At 36.5% G+C, this 10105-nt stretch overlaps 1 protein-coding gene across 1 annotated transcript in view; it reads left to right on the top strand.

Moving 5' to 3' along the window:
* Positions 1-1067: 1067 nt before the first annotated feature.
* ASIP (agouti signaling protein) overlaps positions 1068-10105 on the top strand; it is a 35953-nt gene continuing 26915 nt past the window's right edge. The window contains exon 1 of the mRNA XM_010584047.1: positions 1068-1157. The gene's annotated coding sequence lies outside the window, so the exon portion shown is untranslated. The remainder of the gene's footprint in view (positions 1158-10105) is intronic.

Below are 10105 nucleotides of genomic sequence, written 5' to 3'. Positions count from 1 at the left end.
TGACAGTGTGGTCCTTCTCTACTTTAGCAGTGGAAAAAGAAGAGGAGCTGGAGGCCAGCTGCACTCTCCCTCCTCTTCCCCTAGCCATTGGTGTTCCTCCATTTCCTGAGCAAGTTGCCAGAGCAGAGCTGCAGCACATATGGGATCAGTGAGTGTCCTGGGAGTGGGAGAGAAGGAAATGCTCTTCTGCTGGGGAAGGAAGAGGTTTCCAACTGCAGAAGGGGAGAAAAGAGAAGCAGCCCTAAGTCCTCAGCTGCACATTGTACTACAAGCCAACTTGATCCTTGATGGAAGAGCCCTGGGGCTAAATCAGAACCTCCTGGCAAGGGAACCCAGCAAAGGAGCTGGTAAGAGGCATTTGCCTTCTCTACAGTCCCCCAAAGTTCATTGAGCTTTTTCAATCCCTCACAAATTTGACAGATACCCAGCACTCAGTGTCTTGATTTTAGCATTGGATGCTCAAACATTCCAGTGCTGTTGCCCATCATTACTGAGGTGAAAAGAGGACTCTGGCTCTGGAGGCCATGAGAACTCATGCCCCTGGAGGGGGCAAAATACCTGGTTGGTGATACCTAATTTTTGCAGGGTGTTTGTTTTTTTAGAAAACCTGGAAACCCCATTAGACCAAACATTCTTCTCCTTCATGCCTCCAAAAAGGAAGGTACCAAACCAGTAGACTTCCCTCCATGATGGCCCTGTAGAAATAACCTGCTATCAAGACAATACCAAATACAGTCTTTAGGCCTTTGCTTTCAACTTTTAATAGCTGCCAATTCCAAAGGCACTAAACAAGTAACCAATAGGTCACAGCTGTATAAACATGTACATTGTAGAACTAAATTATCAGTTGCTTGCTCCTCTAGAACAGCACACTGGGTCTCCTGTTTTACATACTTGATGTATAAACTTCTATTGTGTAAGTACAAAGGACCACATGAACTGACAGCAGTAGTCCCATTTGACATTGCATTGGATAGGGAGGAAAAAAATTATAACCATTTCGAAGTACCTCCCCTGCCAATGTGTCTTGGATATTCAATATAAGCAAGACCTTTTACATCTTTAATTCACTGACTGAAGGTTAACTTCTGATTTATATGAAAAGGAAGCAGAACCAGAATGTTAAAAATACAGACAGCGGAAGGCCTATAAGAAAGGTATGTGGTAAATGCGTGGACATTCATTTCTGATGCAGCTAAACAAAATTTATTGAGCATATCCTGCTGTTCCTTGCTGCCCTTAGGCTGATACTACAATGTCAGGATGCCTTAATGCAACAGCAGTTTTTACAGTTACCTCATTTTCTTTGGTGGTTTATTTTTAAGAAAAATTAATCTATAGAAAGGCCTTAAAACATGAGTTACCTAGGAAGCTCGATAAATCAAAGGATTTAGCAGGATTAGCTTCACTTGACTTGCAGGGAAATTCCTTGCAATGAGAAAAGCCAGAACTGCCAGTCAACGTACAGCACTTCAGCTATGACTTTCAAATCTGGCTGGAAGTACATTCACCTCAGCTACATGCCTGGGGTGAGTAAATTATTTGTTATTTAAGTGGATGTTTTGCTGTTATTCATAAATTATTCATAAATTTTTTTTTTTTTACTGTTTTTCTAAATTACAACAAAATAATTTAGGAAGATATACCTCCAGCAAGAACTGTAGGTGTGATATGGATTTGTTTAGCAAGCTAAAATGAAAATTCAGGGGCCAGAGAAATCTATGGTTTAAATACTCTGCTTGTAGGTATGCATAAATAGACATATATCATTTAATTTAAAAATAATATCACTGGTCAGTTGAAACACGAAGGGTAATAACTACTCATCAGTTTTTGTGAAATAAAAAATGAATATATTAAAAAAGGAGACAACAAGTTTTAGTTAAATGAAATTATTAATTTCTGCAGCTCTCCTTTATGGGAAAGATAGTGTTTTCTTTCTGCTTTTTAAATTATCAGTTTGCCTTTAGAAATTGGACAGTTAAGACTTATAAATATCTTTTCATATGAAACATAATTTTTCTGCTATTAGAGTTTTGTCTCGTACTGGTCTCAAATTCTTTTTATTATAGGCAAAAAATAAGTAGTTTCTTCATTGTGGAGAGTTACATCTTGTTTTCTGTTTCAGGAGTGATTTCATTGAATGTTAGATCAGGGTTTTTTTAAGCCTTTTCCAAAAATTTTTGTTGCCCTCTTCCAGTACCAGCAAGTCTTATTTATAAACATTATACATTGTATATGTTCAGATGTATACAAGATGTTTTTATGATGTGCGTAAAAATCTGAAACCTGTAAACACACTGATTGTATTAACAAGGATCAGATATCCATTGCCTTTCTTGTACAGAAAATAAGAGGGTGGGAGTTCTGAATATTTGAAGAATTTAATGAATAGGTCTTTAAATGGGGTGCTTGATTTCATGTGCGTGCAGTTTTGTGGCTCTCACACAAATGTTAAAGAAGTTTTATGCTTTAAGATTAATTCTAGCAAGTTTCCAAGAACGTTCACCCCATTTTTTGAAGGAGGATGCAAGCTCAGATAGCTTTTTGTACGGCAATTAGATCAACAGTCTTCACTCCCGGTAGTTTTAAGTTTAAAATGGTAGAAAGGAAAAAAAGAAAAAAAAAAAGGAAGAAAAATTTACTGTAATGCTGGTTTTGTGAGGGATTTTTTCCCTCCCTTTCAAATGTCTTTGCAACAAAAAAATATACTGATTTATCTGAAAACATACAGTATCACAACTGAGAAATATCTGATACAAAATGTTGTTGCAACAGAAATATGGGAACATTAATTGAATATTACAGGGTACTTAAAATCCTTTTCTATGTTTAATTAGAAAGTAGATGTAGTAGAACAATTAAAATTCACTTAGGAGGTTCCAAGATACCAACAGCAGAACCTCTTTTAATGCTTAGACACATCCCTCAAAGTGCAGTAAATCACTAAGGTGTGAAAAATGTTACGACTGTAACCTGAGTAAACTAAGCTATGAATGTAGAATGTAAATTAGCTATTTAACTAAAATACTATTTTTCCTTTCATGGGATGGTCACAACTGTCATTAGAGCTTGTAATTTAATATGCAAATATAAGAATTTAATGTAAAATATTGAAGCGCTTCCCAAACCTCATTTTATGTATATAGAATATATGAATGCCATGCATATATTTGATATTTTCAGGCATAGTGATGCACCATGTATTAGTTTTGCAGTGGTCAGGAATACAGCAGGTACTTCAAAGAGTAATGAAAATCCCTTCCCTAAAAACATTTACAATTTAAAGTCCTGAAAACCTACCACAGACGTGATCAGAGCTGAAACAGATGTGACAAGCAGCATATTTGGAAAATTTTAGTGGCAGTAATTAACGTATGTCTGCCACCTTTAAGTTTATGTCACTATTGCCTCTTTCTTCCCTGTATTACTCCTCAAGCTCTGCTCTACCTGTTTTGCTCTTGCTGTCTTTATTCAGGCAAGTGAAGAAAGTTTTAACTAAGGACACATCCTCTAAAGTTTTACCACTTATTTCTAAGAAAGCAGGAGCAAGCCAGATAAGTTTATAACACAAATTTGAAATATTTAGCCTTCAGTTAAAGCCCTTTCTGATTAAGTATGAAAGAAAAAAAAAAAAGTTAAGATTAACTGTTCACGGCTGGTTGCCATTATTAAATAAATATAATGAAAGATGGTTTGGATTGATTTTTTTAAGTTTTTCAATCAATACTTTGCCTAGTATTTTTCCAACCCAAAAGCTTTGACATATTCAGTATTTCTATGATTAATATATTCTCTATATTTCTCTTCGCTGAGAAATAAAGCATGTAAACTGCAAAGCAAAATCGTATCTCACATTGGCCACAATGTTCTGAAAATTAGGGCAACAGGTAAAGCAATAAGGTGAAATATGGCTGAAAGACTAGCTCATCATGAGAGTGAAAGACAATCCATGTTATGAATTTCCTAGCAATGAAGAGGAATGAGAGAACCTGTGGTAACAATGACCATAGCATATCGGGGGCAGGGGGGAGGCGGGCGGGCACCAGTTTTTTATGTTGCGTAAACACAGCAGTAAATCTAGTACTAACCTGCAGTCATGTGTAGGTTTTTACTCCTTTTGACTGCTTCCACTGAAATAGCATTCTTTGACTTCTCAGATTTGAGGATAAACCATTAACTAGCAGACCTCTCAAGCCTAAAGGTAAGACATTCTTCTGAACTGATGTAGCATTATTTTACCAAAATGTAATGCAACTATTCACAATATTTTACTCAAAAGCGTAAATCAGATAGATTTCACTTGCATCATTCACATGCCACTTCTTCAAATGCTAAGGTTTCTCCGAAAGTTCTCCAAATATACCCATCTTCTCCATTACTTATTACAGAAAAATCTCTAATTTTATAGCAGTGCAACTCCACAGAACTAGCAGCAAGAGATGTACCACTGAAATAATAATGATCTTAAACTGCCTTCCACTGATTTTTGCAAAGCCAGGTGTACATGAAGTGGCATTTCTGAGATTTTTGTTACATCTATTCCCATACAAAAGCAAAAACTAGATCAGATATAATCTGTTTAACCAAGTGATTTGTTTTCAGGAGGGATCAGGACCTCTTATTTAAGAGAATGAGAAACCTCACTGAGAGATTGTAATGCTTCTGCAAAGGAACTCTTTCATGGCTGATTGTATTGTTCAAACCTCATCTTATCATGAAATTTCAGACTCCTCATTACTCTATTTTTAATTATTTTTATCCATTTTGTCATGTTCAGATAAGGATTTATTTGCCTGTAATAATCTATTCCCTTTTAAAAATATTAGGTATATAAGCTGCAAATTTCCACTCTAATCTTCTTTCTATTAAAATATTTTTGTTAGTTTGCCAGTTATTTCATATATGCGCTCCCAGGTCACACTATATCTGAAAAATATAAAGGTTTCTAATCAGAAAATGTCTGATTAGACATGTCAGTGACTTGAATTGATTCAGAAAGCCTATAAGAGTCTTGAAGTATGGAAATGCAGAAATTTGATTTTGCTCAGACAGGGTTTCCCATCCTTACACTGTATTGCTGTCCGAAGACACATGTTATTTCTCCTCTTAGAAGTGAGCAGCATGTTCATGTGAATTCTGTAACTGGTCTTTCAGATTGTCCTTCCAGCAAATATGTTTAGATCACCTGCCGATATTATCATGTCACAGAAGCAGAGAACTTTCTTCCTACTATAAACAGGTGACAGTCTTGTAAATAACAGCAACTTTTATTTAAGCTGGGCTTCTAACTTTCTTATTCATATATTAGAAAAAACGCCTTAAGCCAAGTTGCAAAGATTTTCAGAATAGCAATGGTTTCCCAATAAAAGCATTTGCAACTGAGAAAAAATAAATAAATGAGAAGTGTTACATTCTTGTGCCATATAAATGCCGCAAAACAAGGATGGATCAGGCTGCTGTCTGTCACAGAAACATAACTTCAAAATCAGAGAAACATTGCCAAGAGGAGTCTGGTCTCATATGCTCATGAAAGACATCAAATCCTATTATAAGATAGTATGAGGCAGTTAAAAAATACAATCTGTAGCTATCCACAGGCTATTCAATGGACTTTGCAGATAATGGACGCACACTGATCCTCATATGAACAGCAAACAGACCGCATGCATATCCAGATCCTTATGGGAACAGGAGAAAAACTCGTCTTGTCTCATCCCAGCCCTAATGTGACTAATAACATCTGCAGAAAGATGTGCACATGAGGAGGGTACCAGGTACAGGTAGGAGGTAAGCACAAAAGAGTCAGGGTGTCATACAGCAGTACATGTTGGGGATAACAACCAGTGATGAAGGGTATGGTAAGGCAGCCAGAAGAAGTTATGAAAAGACGGAAAGGATGACAAAATGGGGGGAGTTGACAGAGCAAAAAGCATGGATAATAAAAAAAAAAAAAAGGTGGTTAAATGAAAGACAGAAAAGAGAGCCTGAAAATGTATTAAAGAGAGCTGAGGGAAACAGATAGAAAAAGAAGTGTGGAAAAACAAATGTTATAGAAGAGTATGTGCATGAGACAGTACAGAAGAAGAGGAAGAAAAGCCAAGATGTGCCAGCTATTGAAAGAATGAAGAAACAAGGGGGGGGAAGGAAAGGCAAAATACATTTATTTTTTTGTAAACTTACAACAATAGAAAATATAATGAGCCAAACAGGGAGAAAATGAAACACTGACTGAGATCAGAGAAGAGAAAGACAAATGCACACATCCCAAATTTTTTACAAGGCTACAATGGCTGGTACTGTGAATGCAAACCAGGATTCCTGCATCATGTCTGACCTAAACCATTCTCCAGAGTGACAGCTGAGTTTTGTTTCAAAGCAGCACAGAACAAATCCCTGGGATTTCTTTCTTTTTTAAATGAGAAAATTAATTGCGTCCCATAAATGTCTACAATGTCATAAGATGTGAATTCAGCGCCTCAAGGCTTGAATAGAAGCTAAGATCAGAATTTGGCCCTAATTCAGATAACAGCAGTGTCTGAAAAATACATTTTCCTTCATGGGAAAAATTTTGACTAAGTTATTTTTTTATTTCAAATGGAAAAAAAGATAAAATCAGAACATTCTGAATTTGAACATTTAAAATGGAATAAGAACAGCATTTTCGAAATAAAGGAAATTGCTGATGCCGTAAATTCCCCTGCAGATATCAGCACATAAAGTTTTGGAATTGAAATTCTTTCAGTTGGAAAATTTGGTTGCTGTTAAAGCTTTTCATGTGATAAATGTCAATTTTCACAACTGAGAACATTCCAGCCTTCTAAAATTCAACCAGTTCTACTGCTTCATGTTCATCACCCAACAAAAGTGAAGCAACACAAGCAGAGAACAACAAGGGAAAAACATCTGTCCTTCCAAGAGCCTCAGAAATATTTTATGTTCATGCAAGCCTGTCTTCCTCCCAGTGTTCTAGGTTTCTTCTCAGAGCTACTCTGAGAAGCTACTCAGAGCACCACACAATTATTTTTGCTCATCGTGTTCGTCACCATTTGGTCCCTCAAACACTCTTTCTCAAGCATCTCAAGCACATTCAGGTAGCTCACAGAAGACACATTTTTTTGCCCACATTTCTGGTTGCTCGACACATCTTTCCTTTGTGCGGGAACTCTGTTGGTGGGTAATCCCTAACCATTCCAGGATCCAAGCTAATGCTCTGGATGCTTTTTGGAAAAGCAGAGGCTAAGCACTGGGCATTTCCTCTAGTAGGAACAGAAATCCCCAGATGGTCTGTGATATAATTTGCTTATATATTAACACCAAACATGATAGTTTCTGAAAACTTTTTGGTCTTTGCTACATTTGTCTGTAACAACAGGTGAGCAACATTCAAGCTGGATTTAGTTACTTAAATTGATGTCACAAAATTTAGGTAAGGTTATCTACACACATTTCAAATCAAATGGGGAAACTGCCTTTAAGTTAGCTGTTCAAAGGATTACAAGCAAAATGGCCTAGGCATGTAAAATTGCTCCAAGTATCCCAATCTTCCACAGTACAAGTCATGTCATTATACATATGCTTAACAAATAACTAACTATCTGTGTATCACCTGGCTGAGTCCTTGTACATTTCTGCTGGCTTGCAAAGCACAGAGGCTTGGCCACAAATGGCTGGTTTCACATTAAAAAGTTAGTTCCTGATCACATCTTTTCACTATTCCTGCCATACTACAGCAGCACATATCTTAGTAAAGAACATTAAAAGAGTGTTACAAATGTGCGGCTTAGTTACCTCTTCTATTCTGTAACGATGTAAATATTAAATTCTTGATTACTACTTCTTTGAAGGCACTTAGAAATTTTCATTTGAGAGTACCAGGGCAGAGAATGGAAAACACATTTCTTCAAATTTTGTTGCAAAAAGAGACATCTTGGATGCAGAAGGTTTTCTTTGGTTTATAAAGTTATTCAGTTTGAAGCAAAAAGAGAACAGTCCTTTTTCACTCTGGTGGTTTTAATTTAAAAGCTGAAAGTCTACATTAGTGCTATCAGTTTACTGCAGTAGTAATACTCCTTTGCATTGTATTTGCACAGTGATATTATGGTTATATACATCTTCTATGAAAATCTGATTTTTGGCCAAATTTTATTCTCTATCTCTAATCATCTCCATGTAAATCTGGAAATGTTGCATTATGTCTTAAGTAAAACTACTTTAGACTTCTCTCTCTGCAAAAAATAAGACCTTGAATCAGGAAAACATGCAAGTCCACAGTCACTTTTAAGTGTTTGAATAACTTCACTCAGTTTAATAGATTACCTACATACATAAAGCACACAGTTATGTGCTTTTTGTCCCCTCGGAGTCTTACCGTTCATATTTGTGTCAAATCCTTCTTTAAACTGCATGACCGTGGTCTGTTCATTGTTCAGTTTCACTATGGAAGAGGAGAACTGAAGCTGTAATACTGGAAAGGTAAAACCCCAGTACAAAAATGGAGAAAACAGTTTTTAATGGAGGAAAGAAAAAAAATAAATAAAACCAGCCTACTTAAAATACTGCTAGCAACAGGCAATTCCTAGGAAATTGGTCATGACAGATATTCAGGACAAACACAAGAGCACAGTATTTTAAACCAAGCAAGTAAGTGGCTGCAATCAGTGAAGAGCTGGGATAATTTACCAGAAAGAAACAGTCTGCAGTGTCTTAGTTGCATCTCAGAAGAAATCTGTGATTAAATAGATGGAATTGAAAGACTTTTCAAATATAGCAAGAAGTAAGCTGTTGTTCTAGACAACACTCAGAAAAAAAAAGCAACTTCACAATCTGTTAGTGCCTTAAATCAGAAGCAGTAAAAAAAATTTATTTTTAAACTTTTGATGTTCACAAAATTTTCCAATATGTGGGTTGTGAGGAGTGGTTCCAACTCGAAAACAGCAATTTCCATGGCCCCATGTTTTTTGCAAACGTTTTGAGTCCTATAAAGTCAGCTTGTGTTACATTAGTATTGTCTTTCTCACCTAAACTACCACATTTTGGGAGGCCTACCAAGAAATAATAAATAAATAACTAGGCCTCCTGAAACTGGTATTTTTTCCAACCCAGCAATAGTCCTGATGAGATCCTGAGGGAACACTAAAAAACTGTCTTTATAAAAATAGACTCATTAATCACACAGAGAAATGCAAAGGAGGTGCAGTTTTGTTTCAAATCAGGACCTTTCCCCCTTCCATCAACTTTTTTCATACAAACATTCCTGAAGCTGTTAAATCAAATTTGATCATTCAGCTTCCAAAAATCCATTGACCCTTTGTCATTTATCGCAATCTGAAATTTTTTGTGCCCTAGGCTGCAAACATGAGCCATCTCGTCAGCAGCTAAATAGCTTAACAATTACTTATTTCTATCTATCCCCTCGCACAGAACTTAGTTAAGTAGGCATTAAAAAAAACCTGATGGCACACATGACAGGCACATGGCTGTAAAATAGCCAACAAAAAGTATTAATATAACACTGAAATGTATAATTAAACCCTTAAAATTATAAAGCGACATTTGATACGTTCAAATAATTGTGTCCATATTCTGGTTAACTGATCTGGTTTTTTTACATGCAGTTATCAAGCTTAAGAAAAAAGCCTTTCCTCCTCTATGTTCCTACTTTTAGTTACTCCACAAAACTATCTCATTGGAGTGAATCAATGAAAAAATCTGCTATTCTCATGCTTAGGAAACTGCTGAGGAGCTGCTTGTGCACATGCATTTATAATGATCTTTCCAGGGAGCAAGACTGCCAGATAGGGAAACTTGCAGTAATGAGCCCTAAACAAGTACGAAAGAGCACAACAGCTTTTTTTTTTTTTTTTTTATTGGCAGGTCTTTTCAGTTGTTCCCCTGCTATGTACCTTTTTCTACCTGAGTGACAGAAAAAAACAGCTGCCCTCAGCTGAAACTGTCTCTGTCTGAAGACTGCTGGATCAGGACTGTCTCCATGGTTTTCAAATGGGGAGAAATAGGAGGGGCCGAGGGTCAATTTTCCACCAGATTTTTTCAGAGCAACAGCAAAAGAAAGAAGGGGGGGGGGGGGGGGGGCTCGTGAAAACAA

Source organism: Haliaeetus leucocephalus, unplaced genomic scaffold (assembly GCF_000737465.1).
Source record: "Haliaeetus leucocephalus isolate CR32 unplaced genomic scaffold, Haliaeetus_leucocephalus-4.0 Scaffold933, whole genome shotgun sequence".
NCBI lineage: Eukaryota > Metazoa > Chordata > Aves > Accipitriformes > Accipitridae > Haliaeetus > Haliaeetus leucocephalus.
This window is presented reverse-complemented; position numbering and strand designations above follow the sequence as displayed.